Below are 15,160 nucleotides of genomic sequence, written 5' to 3' on the forward strand. Positions count from 1 at the left end.
AAAACCTACAGGATTTGGGCTTTCTAAGACCAGTGTTTGAGACCCATGGTTTAAACTATCAGGGCTAGATAAGGACTATTTGACCAATACAATACAATAATATTAATGTTAAGTTGTTGTGAGCACAGGTCTCTTAAAACCCATAAGTGAAAGAGCTGATATAATCCTTTATTTTCTATTTCCTTTTGCTCGTGATAGGTAAATAAAATACATTTAACTCACCATTCTATTCATGTTGAGATCTGATAAACCCTTACGCACCATTATATATTGATGGACATTACATAAGCAAATAAGATGTCCTTTTTTTGGAATACCATGTTCCTTCTCAAAAATGTGTTTTAGGGTTACCCTTTAGTATAGAGTAGGTTGTAATGCATTGAAGTGTGTTTGTGACTCACGTCCATGCATAGACAGTATAGAGCAGTTTGTAGTATGTGTGACTCACGTCCATGCATAGACGGTTGTGGAAGGGGTGTGGGTAATTCACTGACCAGGAGACAGACAGGTGTATTTGGAAAACACCACACAGGTGCCCAGTTTTATTTTAGACCGGTTCTTTTTTTTTTTCTCCGGCAGAGGGCACTGTTGACCGTGGGCTGCCTATCAACGATGATAGACAGCACCACGGAAATACCACAGCTGGTACACGAACAGCAAATGCACTCGCAGGTGCTCAAAGAAATAATAATGAAAACAGAAGGCGAAAAGAACAAGGGAAAATAAAACAATAATAAAACTACAAATAAAAGGTGCTGCACTCGGCAGCGTTATCCCGGTCGCCGCTACCCGCACGACCCGGATCACCGTCCTACTCTGTCGGCTATCTAGCCTGCTCTTTCACAATACGCCGGGGTCTGCCCAAGGGTTCCCCGCTCTCTCTCTCTCTGTCTCGCTGATTCCCGGTCCTGAATCAAAGTGTCCGCACCCTTAGCGCGTCTAAGTGGGCAGACCTGAGGAAACAACAGAGCGTTATTTTATAGGACCGACAATCACCCAAGACCCGCCTCTCGGCCATTCAGAGAGGGGGAAAGTCCACACTCACCACTTTCCCACCTCCCCGTGTCACTGCCATGACTCACAGGCGGTTGTTGGGCGACTGCCGCCCTCTTCCTGCAGCCCGTGAACACGCCAGCAGAGTCAGCACAGATCTCTCCCTGTTACACGGTATAGAGCAGTTTGTAGTGTGTGTGACTCACGTCCACGCATAGACAGTATAGGGCAGGTTATAGTGTGTGTGTGTTACTCACATCCATGCATAGACGGTATAGAGCAGTTTGTAGTGTGTGTGACTCACGTCCATGCATAGACGGTATAGAGCAGTTTGTAGTGTGTGTGACTCACGTCCATGCATAGATGGTATAGAGCAGGTTATGGTGTGTGCAACTCACGTCCATGCACAGACAGTATAGGACAGGTTGTTCTGCTGGGGGCTCATTCCCAGCCCCTCCACACAGTCTGAGCTGTTTGTCACGGTCGAATTCACACAGTCAGAGAACATGTGACCTTTAAATCCACCCCTTAAACCAACATTACAGATTTACACGTACTTTGAAAATCTCCAACACAAATATATGTCATGCCAGGGACCATACACAATATGTATACTCTTGGTTAAAGAAACCTGTTTCATATCAATGCTTGTAGATAAAGTTTCACGTGTTTGTTCCACCTGGAAATTGTTCAATTCTTTCCTGTCAATAACCTATCAACTTCTTCCCCTGTGACTGATCTGCTCGTGATCCAGAAGACACTGCTGAGGAGAAATGAACAGAGAAAATGTATTTAACTTAAATTAGTAGCAGATTTCATGTTTTAAATGAAATACAGGTTTGCTACAACATGTGTTTTTTTCAAAATGGCACATTTGAACCCTGTGTTGCTAATGGAAGTGCAACATAGGCAAGACTAATGGAAAAATGCTGCTCCGATTACTTTAATTTGATCAATTATAACAATCAAGAACATGGTTGGAACAAAGGTGTGACCTGGACAGGGTGAAATGAGGGGCCCGGATCTGTCTCTCACCTTTAGTAAGTAGAAAATACCTGACTAATAATCTTGTAGTATTACCTGCTGATATTGTCATTTTAACTGACTTAATCACAATGTGTGAACCTCAGTCCTGATGTTTTTTGTCTGTTGCTTGTTGCTTGGTTTCAGCCTCCAGGCTTCCCTGGATTTTGACAAGCAAGCAAAAAAAGAAGAGGTGAAGTGGCTCAATTGCTGGTTGAAAAAGTCAAAGGATCTGCCTGTGTTTTTACAAGTACAGCAACAGTGAGCAGCTAACACCTTATACCCAGAGCAGAAGCACAAGCAGACTCTTCTTTGAGTCCTACCGGAAACATACATGTTTTAATTGGAATTTAAATCCAATCAATGTAATTTTAATGTGATTTAATGTGTTTTAATGTGCTTTTCTTCAACATGCATTTCAAATACAATTGTGATTTAAAAAATCCATATCTCAAGGTATGAGAGTACCCTCATGAGTAATATATATATATATATATATATCATATTATATATACTCTATATATATCTATCATATTATATATTATATATATATATATATATATATATATATATATATATATATATATATACATATATGTTGTATATCTCTAGTTCAAACATACATTAAGACTTTTCATGATGTATAGATTTGATTAAAATAGCACCAGCACCTTATTATCCTACCTTATTCAAGCAAGTGAAAATGTGTTTGTTTGTTTGCTCATAAGTACAGAGTAGTGCAAGCTTACATTTCCTTGGTGTTGAGTAGATCTATCATATGGGATGTTCTGAAAACTAAAGTGCTCCAGTATGAAAATTAAAAGTTTTCACAGTCTACAACAAATACAAAATAAATGCAAAAAAATCAAAACATCACAATGTGTGAGTGTACCAGGGGTCTTACTACCCATGATGCCGTAATGTAAGGAGTACTTGCAATGAATGGCTGAATGAATTCTGATGTGCGTGCTTGTTCGCTGCTGGACTGACAGGAGATGGAAACAGAAGGCTGGGATTGACACGCCCCGTAGGTGCTCAGATTTATTTACACACACACACACACACACACACACACACACACACACACACACACACACACACACAGAAACCCCACGTGACGCTACCTGTAATGGTAGCGTCACGTGGGACATACAGCCCAGTGTGCAAAAACCAAAACAAACAATGTACAAAAACAAAATAAAGTTGCCATGAAAAACAGTGTGCGCTACTCCGCTAACACAGTGGAGGTCTTGCTTTCACACCTGTCTGCTATATTGGGTGGGATCTATTATCCTGAAACTAACTCCCTGTCTCTCAGGCAGTTCACCCAACTCCAACCTCAGGTATACACTTGATTGCCGTTGGAGGTGGCCACTCAGTTTCGTAACCCAGTTGTTTCAGCAGCACAGATGCACCAGTTCTTCAGCAAGAGCAGCTCTCTGACCCCTGTGACTTACAGCAGCCTTGATCTGTGTAGTCAGGACCCTTTTATTCTGGTGCTCTGCTGTACCACGCCCCCTGCTGATTAGGAGCTCACAGCTAGTGAAACAGACACGCTGCTCATTCCCGCAAGGCTGCTACACACAGAGCGTCTGGTACACATTCAAAACCAATCCCACTTATTTCTACAATCACCACACTCGTATTCACAGTAAAAAATTACAGAAGCCCCCTCCTTATGCTTGGCCCCAGCCCTGCTGCAGTGAGTTTATAACACAAACAAATAAACTTTTGATAAATCATAAATGCATCTTGGCTCAGATTTACTTGTAGTGCAAAGTGTGAACCATTGTGTTTTCTGAAGGAAAAAAAAACTGTTAATATACCAAAGTTAGCAAGAAACAACTCATCCATATTTTTACACATGCTGTTTGTTCTAAATCACTCAGCACTGAAAGTGTGGTACTTTCACCTCAGAATAAACTGTCAGAAGTTTGTGTAGCAATAATGCTCTTAATTAAACAATTAAAATCAGACCATATGTACCTACAACATAAAATACAGCACATCTTTCACAACAGCGGGTAATGGAATTGTAATTCAATACTGATTATAAAAACATGTATCAACGCTCATCCTTTTACTTGTAAACTGCAGCTTTCTTTAAAAGGACAATATACAATTAAAGTGTAGCATTCTATGAAAAATCCTGGAGCTCATGTATTTCTACTTATGAAACGTTTTAAACACTGTTTCCTGAATAAAATACTTTAAAATTCATACAGATGTCACTGAGCATTAGAAGATGATACAACACTGGTACATGAATAGAGAGAACTCAGCTAAACTGGGACATTTAATAGTGCGCCAGCTCACTGAAGGGCCTTATCACCAAAGGGCTAGTAGTTTAAACTGTGGTAGTCCACATGAGGACAGCCCAAAGAGGACCGGCTGCAAAATCTTCCATCCAAGCAACGAACATGAAGGTTCCAGCTCCAGACCAGGTTTGCATACATTTTTGAATTTACTTTTATTTAAATTTGTTCTGTACCTATCAGTTTTCATCTCCCTCTCAGCACCACCCTCTCCATATTCATTTCTACTTCCTCTCCTCTACTGCTCCTTACCATGACTAACTTTAATATCCCTGTATACCTCATCTCGTGCTCCTATACTCTAGCTTCTCACTGCCTCTGCAAATCCGAAACCTCTAACCTGATCTCCCTGGCTCTGCGAATCCAACTCCTCTAACCTGATCTTTCTCTGCCTCTGTAAATCCAACTCCTCTAACCTGATCACTCTCTGCCTCTGTAAATCCAACTTTTCTTACCTGATCTCTCTGCCACTGCAAATCCAACTCCTCTAACCTGATCTGTCTCTGCCACTGCAAATCCAACTCCTCTAATCTGATCTCTCTGCCTCTGTAAATCCAACTCCTCTAACCTGATCACTCTCTGCCACTGCAAATTCAACTCCTCTAACCTGATTTCCCTGTCCCTGCAAATCCAACTCTTCTAACCTGATCTGCCTGCCTCTCCCCTGTTCACGCCCCCTCTCCCCTGCTCCCCCCTCTCCCCTGTTCATGCCCAGAAGAGGGGGACTCTCCCCTGCCCCACTTCTTCCCCCCTGCTTCCCCCTCTTCCCCTTACCCTCTCTCCCTCCCCCTGGGACGAGGGGGGTTAATTTCCCTGCGTTGCTCACGCAACCAATCCCCCACTCCTCCTGCCCCCCTCCCTGCTCCCCCCTGCTTTCCCCCTCTACCCCTCTCTCCCTCCCCTGCTCCCCCAATCTCCTCTGCTCAAGCCCCCAATCCCCTACTTCCCCCTCTCCCCGAGGGGCACCCCCTACCCTGAGGGGGACCTGCTTCACCCCTCTCCCCTGCTCCAGTCTCCCCTCCCACCCCCCGGCCTTCGGGTCACTCTTCTCAATCACTACTTTATCTAATTTTCTCAATCGCACCCATCCCTTCCTACTTAGCCAACCTCTCTGTCACTTCTGTCAATCTTTGTTCTCTCTCCCCCTCTGTCTTTTCCTCTGCTGCTCTGACAACTCCCCTCTATCGACTCCTTTTCCAAACTCGCTGTAGACTCAGCTGCCACCACCCTCTCCTCTCTTACTTCTTGCCTCAGCTGCCTTTGCCCCCTCACCTCTTGACCTGTCCACCCCACCCCTCCCTGCCCCAGCCCTGATTCTCCTCCGTGCTTGGCTCATACTGAACTGCACTCTGCTGAAAAGAAATGGCTCCCTGCTGCCTTGGATCTCCATCGATTGCTCCTCTCTTCCACACTCACCTCTGCCAATCACTCCTACTTCCACTCTATCATTCAGTCTTCTACTAACAATCCCTGTAAACTTTTCTCCACCTTCTCCTCCCTCCTATTCACGTTGTTTTTTTATTACTCTTATTTGAAATCACTCTCACCCATTTATCTTACTTACTGCGTGCTCTTATTGGACTTTACTCATATAAACAATACTTTTTTTTCTGTAAGTTAACTGCTCTGTCAAACACTCTCTTCTATGCAATCATCTACTGTATTCTTTATCTTGCTCGTATTTGATCTTATATTTATAACTGCTCTTGTCTGTAATGTGATATTCTGTAATATGAACCTCTGTGCTGTAATATTTTATAATGTGATATTTGTAAGGTGATATTTGTGTAGTGTGATATTTTGTAACAATTGTCAGTCTGCTAATAATAATAATAATAATAATAATAATAATAATAATAATAATCATCATCATCATCATCATCATCATCATCATCATCATCATCATCATCATCCTGTAATATGATCAGAATATTTATGTTTTGAAATGTCTACACATATAGCATAAATACTTGATAATATGAAAACAAATGTGCAATATGATAATAACAAACGATACAAATGCTTACAGTGGCTCTCAAAAGTATTCACCCCCCTTAGACTTTTCCACATTTTATTGTGTTACAACATGGAATCAAAATTGATTTAATTAGGAGTTTTTGCCACTGATTAACACAAACAAGTCCATAATGTCAAAGTGAAAAATAAAATCTACAAATTGTTCTAAATTAATAACAAATACAAAACAGAAAATACTTGATTGCATATGTATTCACCTCCTTGAGTCAATATTTGGTAGAGGCACCTTTGGCAGTAATTACATCCATGAGTCTATTTGGATAAGTCTCTACCAGCTTTGCACATCTGGACACTGCAACTTTTGCCCATTCTTCTTTGCAAAATTGCTCAAGCTCCGTCAAGTTGGATGGGGAGCTTTAGTGAACAGCAATTTTCAACTCTTTCCACATATTCTCAATTGGATTGCAGTCCGTGCTTTGACTGGGCCGCTCCAGGACATTGACGTTTTTGTTTTTAAGCCACTCCAGAGGTTTTTTAAGCCACTCCAGGTCTCTTGCAGACTTCAGCAGGTTTCCTTCCAGGATTTCTCTGTACTTTGCTGCATCCATTTTGCCCTCTATCTTTATGAGCTTTCCAGGCCCTGACGCAGAGAAGCATCTCCATAGCATGACGCTGCCACCATCATGCTTCACGGTAGGGATGGTGTTCTCAGGATGATGTGCGGTGTTAGGCTTGCGCCAAACATAACACTTAGCATTGAGGCCAAAAAGCTCTATTTTGGTCTCATCAGACCATAGAATCTTCTTCCACTTGGTCTCAGAGTCTCCCACATGCCTTCTGGCAAACTCTAGCCGAGATTTGATGTGTTTTCAACAATGACTTTCTTTTTGCCACTCTCCCATAAAGGCCAGTTTTGTGACGCACCCGGGCTATTATTGCCGTATGCACAGTGTCTCCCAGCTAAGCCGTGGAAAACCAAACACTGCTTCGAACAAAACAACCTCATCCAACCGTCAAGCATGGTGGTGGGAGTGCGATGGGGCTTTGCTGCCTCAGGACCTGGACGGCTTGCCATCATTGACACAACCATGAATGCTGCATTGTATCAGAAGATTCTAGAGGAGAATGTCGTGCCATCCGTCCGTGAGCTAAGCTGAACTGAAAGTGGGTCATGCGGCAAGACAATGATCCGAAACATACAAGCAGATCTACAAAAGAATGGCTGCAGAAGAAGAGATTCATCATTTTAGAATGGCCTAGTCAAAGTCTGGACCTAAACCCCATTGAAATGTTATGGCAGGACCAGAAGCGAACTGTTCATGCAAGGTAGCCCTCAAATGTCATCGAGTTGAAACAGTTCTGTAAGGAGGAATGGGCCAAAATTCCTCAAAACCGATGTGAGAGTGTGGCAAAGTGGCTGCTGATAGTGAACAGGTGTATAGCAGTTATAGAAGTACGGGTGAAAAGGTTTATTTAATATTTGTTTATAATCCAAGGGTCTGATGACCAGACAATAAATAATAATGAGCTTGCAATACACAACCATGTGTACTGCACAGTATTGAAAAAGGGTTGCAGTCCCATAAATAATACACACAGTACTTAAACACACACAATAAGACACACACACACCTTCACCATTCCCAAGTGAGTGCTCTCAGTGCTTGTGGAGCAGTAAAATATGATACATACTTTATTTGTGAACGACAGTGCTAACAATGTTAATCGTGACTGAAGGGCAGTGTTGATCTGGTTTGTGCTGGCCCTTGGAGACAGCTCCGGATTCGTGTTTAGCCGTCCAGTGCTACAATCAGAAATCATGTTGTTGTGTCATTTGTTTAATCAGGTTATCTTTATCTATTATTTGGAGTTAGATTAAGATATAATAACATTTTAGGTTTGAAATAAGTGAAATGTGAAAATCCTAAGGGGTTTACATCAAGAGGACTGGAATTATTATTTGAGAAATAAACCAATCTATTTAAACTTTACACTTTACATGAAACACAAACACAAGACAGTGAGTGCATTTAAGTGCTAGTGGTGATTATAGTACTCTGTGAATTGCTGGGGTGAAAAGTGATGTCTGGGTTAATGCTGGCTTTAACTCTAGCTGCGGATTGTGTTACTGATAGTCTACAAAGACAAACAACACACGGTTCTCAACAATTGTTACTCCTTTCAAGGTTATCTCCAACCATTTACAAAAGGAAGACATCACTTTCACTATGTCCCCTATTTATACCCTCACCCATGACCCCCAGGTTAACAAGCGCATCCGCTCCTCCAATCCTCAGATGCCATGCCGGCTCCCATCCGAGTAGCTGTAGGTAGGTGCTGTAGCTCAGCCCCCTTCTTAAATGACCAACTTCCACCTACTCTAAGGAATAAATTGTCATGCCATTTAGTAAGGGTACTCCGTTCCTTTTACACAGTCCCCTCACAGGTTGGGAAGGAAATCTAACACCAAGAATCATGTCACATATCCCAGCATATTTCAGCTAAATCTACCTTTCCCATTACTCTCCCCTCCCTGGAAAAATAATCAGCATTTTGGTGGTCTTTCCCCGCACAGTGTACCATGTGGTACATGGAGGACTGCAATGCCAGATACCATCAAGTTATTCAGGCATTGCTGTCCTTCACTGTGCTTAACCACGTGAGTGGGGCGTGGTCAGGAACAAGATCGAACGAGTGCCCCAGCAGGTAGTATCTCAAAGAGTGAGTAGCCCATTTGATGGCCAAACACTCTTTTTTGACAATGGAGTAGTTGGACTCCCGAGGGAGCATTTTTTTACTCAGGTACAGAATGGGATGTTCTACTCCATTTACCATTTGGGACAGGACTGCACCCAAACCAGCATCCGAGGCATCACTGTGGAGGATGAATCTCTTGGTGAAGTCTGGAGTAATGAGAGCGGAGGCCTGGCAAAGTTTCTGCTTAATAGTATCAAACACCCCCTGAGATTATGCTGACCATTTAATTAAATTTGGTGCACTCTTTCTGGTAAGGCCATTTAAGGGATTGACCACTGTGGCATACTCAGGGATAATGCAGTGGTAATGACCGACTAACCCCAATAGAGACCTCACCTGAGCTTTGGTTTTGGGGATTGCTGCGTCTACCAAGGCCTGGACCTTGGTGGCAACTGGTTTCACCCTGCCATTCCCCATTATAAATCCCAAACATTGTGTCTCTTTTTTTGCAACTGCACGTTTTCTCAAGTTAGCTGTCAGCCGGGCTGCCCTTAGAGACTAAAGGACGGCTGTGATCCTAGCGAAATGCTCTCGCCAGGTGGAGCTGTAAATCACCACATCGTCAATATACGCTGCCACATATCCACGATATGGATATAAAACCTGGTCCTTGAAAGGCAGCAGACGCACCAAGTAGCCCAAAAGGCATGGTTGTGAAATGGAAAAGCACCTCTGGTGTTGAAAATGTGGTTTTCTCTCTAGAACTACAAGTTAACGGGATCTGCCAGTATCCCTTCGTCAGATCCAGAGTGGAAATAAACCTCTCCGTCCCCAGTCTATCTAGGACCTTGTCAACCTGAGGCATGAGATAGACATCAAACTTGGCAATAGAATTTATCTTACGGAAATCAATGCAGAAGCGGTTGGTGCCGTCCTTTTTGCCCACTATCACAATCGGACTGCACCACTCGCTCCTGGAAGGCTCAATCACCCCAAGTTCGAGCATGTCCCATACCTCTTTGCAAACGCCGCCTTGTCGACTTTCTGGGATCCGATAAGGTGTCTCTCACATTGTGACACCTGGGGGAGAGATAACGGCAACAAGGTTAGTTCTACTGGGCACGTCAGAAAAAACATTGTTGAATTGCCCAATTAACATACACAGCTCATGTTGCTGATCAGGAAGTAATTGTTCCCCCATCGAAATGTTCTTTGTGCTAGAGGTGTCTAGCTCAGGGCCCAAATCATCCTCTGCATTGCCAGGGCTTTAATAAATTTACATGATAAATTTATTTTTCATTTCGGCGATCGGGCTGTCTAATTTCATAATTCACCTTCCTTATAGCCCGAATCACTTCATATGGCCCCTGCCATTTAGCACATAGTTTGGATTCCGATGAGGGAAGCAGCAGCATTATTTTGTCTCCAGGTCAAAAGGTTTGAATTAATGCATTCTGATTGTAATGCTGCTGTTGTCAGTGCTGAGCCGATTTGAGACTCTGGGCTAAACGATTGACCAAATTTAGGCGATCTCTGAGTAGGAGCACATGCTGCACTACATTTTTGGACGAGCCTTTGTGTTCCTCCCACCCGTCTCTTAACAGATCGAGAATGCCGCGAGGCTATCGGCCGTACAAGAGTTAGAAGGGAGAGAACTCTGTTGAACTCTGCGGCACCTCTCTCCCTGAAAAAGGAGGTCTCAGTCTTGGCCCAGAATTATTGGGTGTGGTAGCCTTTCTGCCACCACTACTACCAGATGGTGTTTTATTGGTCCCACCAATAAATATACTTTTAGAACGAGGTATGTCGCCTTGCCTCCATGGATACAGAAGATCACCACCTGACCTTGTGGCTGCCATGACACATCACCCAAGAGAGCTGTCCAATTAAGGTCTGCTCGCACCCTGTGTCCAATAATGCATGGGTTTTCACTTTCCCTAAAACTGCATCAACAATACAAGGCCCATCCCGACCATTTCCCCATCTCTTACCTGTTTCTGATGCTAAATAGCACTTCGCCACATCACACTTCATTGCCGATGGGCATAACCAGGCGATGTGTCCAGATTGATACCATCTAAAAGCAGACATGAGGGGCAGAGGGAACTGGCGCTACATTTGTCCCACTGTTGATATGGCAGCAGGGTAGAGGCAGCGTATCTTCCCCAGCTTGGGGCTAACCTTTGCCTCCATAGTGGGGATGTAAGGTTGCCCATTGGGGTCTGGGAGGTGCTCGCTCCTGTCACTGGTGGAAGTAGCATAGAGGAGAAAGCCTGTCCTCTGCTGTTCCACGGAGAGGGAGAAGTCAGTAGGCTAGTCTTGGAGGAGATCAGGGAGTCCTCGAAGTCCTCTGCCAGTTTTGCACTGTTCCCTTTTACACATAAGTGTCTCTTTCTGTCAAAGCTGATGTGAGGCAGTGATATCCGAGGTAACAAAAGAATCATACCGAAAGTAGCATCGTCTGTTTTATTCAGAATACTTTTCTCACTTGTGAAATTCGACTCCTATTGAGGTGCTTTTTAAAAATACATACATACATATTTACATATCAGTGAATTAAAATGTTTTTCTATATTAATGCTGACAGTATATACATTACCGGAACCTGAAAATGTATCAATTCATCTCAACCTGACAAATAATGTGTTGCCAAAAGAAATAATAGTCATGTATAATAATGTACACATATGTGTTTTTTATATATATATATATATATATATATATATATATATATATATATATATATATATACACACACACACACACACACACACACACACACACACACACACACACACACACACATATATATATATACTGAGCATCAAAAGAAACGTTTCACTTATATTTGGATAAAATTCACTAGATGTGATCGAAAAAGGAAAAACTCTGTTTAAGAGCAGGTACAGTGACTTTTTATTGTGCTGATTAACAATTGACACCACAAAGATGATGCAAAATGATTTGTCGATCTTGGGCAGATGTTGTGACTCTTGGTTTCCAAGTTTGTGGCCTGTTATTGGCAGAATGTTTCTGGTTATATCGTCTTGCCAAATTTGAAATTGTTATTGATTAGACATCACACCTTAATGCTGAAAAACTTAATAATTACAATTTTCTGAAGAAATACATGAATAAAATGTTGTACATATCAAACATATTGCTGAGTATTTTTTTTTCTTCTCAGAAATGTGGTAAGGAGATTTGGTTCATTTAACTACAGTGCCGTGAAAAAGTATTTACCCCTGTCTGATTTTCTGCATTTTTGCACACTTTTTGTGGGTTGTAGTAGTATATAGAGGGAATCTGAGAGAAATTGCTTCTTTCATTTGTTTGGTGTGCAAGGTAATCAAACGCAATCTTCAGGGGAGAAAAAGTTATCGTCCCCCTCCCCCCCTAGTGAACTCAACCCTATTAAAGGGATAGTTAGGGTCAGCTGTTTGAATACTTTAGTTAACAAACAGGACTGATTTGGGCCAGCCCAGCCCAATATAAATCTTTAGCCCTTACCATCAAAATGAAGTTGTCAGCACACAGGTTCTAGAGGCACATCATGCCACAATCAAAAGAAATTCTTGAAGACCTCCATAAAGAAGTTGTTGACACCTATCAGTCTGGAAAGGGTTACAAAGCCATTTCTAAGGCTCTGGGGCGCCACCAAACCACAGCCAAAGCCATATTGTCCAAATGGAGAAAGTTTGGGACAGTAGTGAATCTTCCTAGGAGTGGCTGTCCTGCCAAAATCTCTCCAAGAGCAAGGAGTTAAATCATCCAAGAAGTCACAAAGAACCCTAGTAGGCCTCTCTCGTCTTGGCTAAGTTAGTGTTAAAATGACTCCACCATCAGAAAGACACTGGGCAAAAATGGGATTCATGGCAGAGTAGCAAGGCGGAAACCACTGCTCACTAAGAAGAACATGAATGCTCGTCTCAAGTTTGCCAAAAAAGCACCTGGATGATCCTCAAGAGTTCTGGAACAATATTCTATGGACAGATGAGTCAAAAGTGGAACTTTTTGGACAACATGGGCCCCGTTATATCTGGCAAAAACCAAACAATGCATTCCACAGTAAGAACCTCATACCAACGGTCAGGCATGGTGATGGTAGTGTCATGATTTGGGGATGCTTTGCTGCATCAGGACCTGGACAACCTACCATCATTGAAGGAACCACGAATTCTGCAGGAGAATGTCAGGCCATCTGTCTGTGAGCTGTAGCACAAGCAAGGCTACATCAGAATGGTTGAAGAACAAGAAATTTAAAGTTTTGGAATGGCCTAGTCAAAGTCCAGACCTAAACCCCACTGAGATGTTGTGGCATGACCTGAAACGAGCATTATGCTCGAAAACCCACTAATGTCACTGAGTTGAAACAGTTCACTGTTTCATGAAGGAGTGGGCCAAAATTCCTCCACAGCGCTGTGAGAGACTGATCAATAACTATAGGAAGTGTTTGGTTGCAGTTATTGCTGCTAAAGGTGACGTAACCAGTTATTGAGTCTAAGGGGACGATTACTTTCTCACATGGGGGCATTGAGTGTTGCATAACTTTCTTTAATAAATAAATATCAAAATTTTATGTTATTTGTTCACTCAGAGTCCCTTTTATTTCAGGTTAGATTTTGGTTGAAGATCTGATAACATTCAGAGTCAAAACTTTGCAAAAATACAGAAAATCAGACAGTGGGCAAATACTTTTTCACGGTACAGTAAAATGGATTTCCCAGGAACTGTAGTTGACATACTGCTTTGTCTTTAAATTCAAACTAGTGGTTTACTATGTGGGAAATAAATATAATTTATTTTGGACTGAATCTGTGTCTATAGAATTAAATTGTAATTATTTTCAAGTCTGTCAAGTAGAGATGAGTTTTTCATTAGTATTGCGATTAGTATTGCGATATTGCGTATCTTGACCTTGGTGTATCATCTCACACCTAATATATATATACACACACACACACACACACACACACATATATATATATATATATATATATATATATATATATATATATATATATATATATATATATATATATATATATATATATAATTTATTTATTTTATTTATCATGTAATCAAAGCAACTACAAAACAGTAACGAAAAAGTCTACGGGAAGCCATAATGGTAGTACGGTAGTAGTCAGTTTTTCGTTAGGTATACAGAAAACTACAAAGCGGTATGTAATTCAGTATGTTAACATAACATTATGAAACAAAATTAATTCATTCTATAGGGTGTTGCAAGACATTTGGCCATAGCTATCGAACACCATGAGGAAATGCATGTCCAACACTGTGGAAGGGTGTGGGTATTCACTAATACAGGAGACAGCAAAGTGTATTTGCCAACACCGCACAAGTGCCCAGTTTTATTTATTTCTTTTTTTCTTTCTGCAGTGCTTTATTTTAGCCCACAGAGGGCACTGTTGTCCATGGCCTGTATACCAACAATGGTAGTCAGGACCACAGGGTTACCAACACAGGATATGGATGCGGGTTCATGTAGACGCACTCAGAGGTGCTGAAAAACAATAATGAAAACAAAAGACGAAAGAAAAAGGGACAATAAAACACAGTAATAAAACTACAAATAATAAACGTTTGATAACTATTAAAAAGATCATGCAACAGTCTCTTGACACAAGGGTTGTACCGACAGACTGGAGAATTGCAAACTTAATACCGACCCACAAAAATGGACAAAAAAAGGAGAAACAGAACCAAACCAGGTAACTACAGACCAATAAGCCTGACTTATATGTAAACTTATGGAAACTATAATAAGATCCAAAATGGAAATTACCTATATGGTAACAGTATTCTGGGAGACAGTCAGCATGGCTTTAGGAAAGGGAGATTGTGTCTAACTAGCCTGCTTGACTTTGAGAAAGCAACATCGACAATAGACAACTGCAAAGCCTATGACATAGTTTATTTCGAATTCCAGAAAGCTTTTGACAAAGTGCTGCATAAAAGATTACTTTTCAAACTGAATGCAGTAGTAATTCAAGGAAATGCGTGGATTAAGGAGTGGGTAACATGTAGAACACAGAAAGTACTGAAAAACCTCAAAATGGAGCAAGGTAACCGGTGGAGTACCAAAAGGGTCAGTATTAGGTCCTCTGCTCTTCCTAATCTACATTAATGAC

The sequence above is a fragment of the Polyodon spathula genome, chromosome 18 (genome assembly GCF_017654505.1).
Source record: "Polyodon spathula isolate WHYD16114869_AA chromosome 18, ASM1765450v1, whole genome shotgun sequence".
NCBI lineage: Eukaryota > Metazoa > Chordata > Actinopteri > Acipenseriformes > Polyodontidae > Polyodon > Polyodon spathula.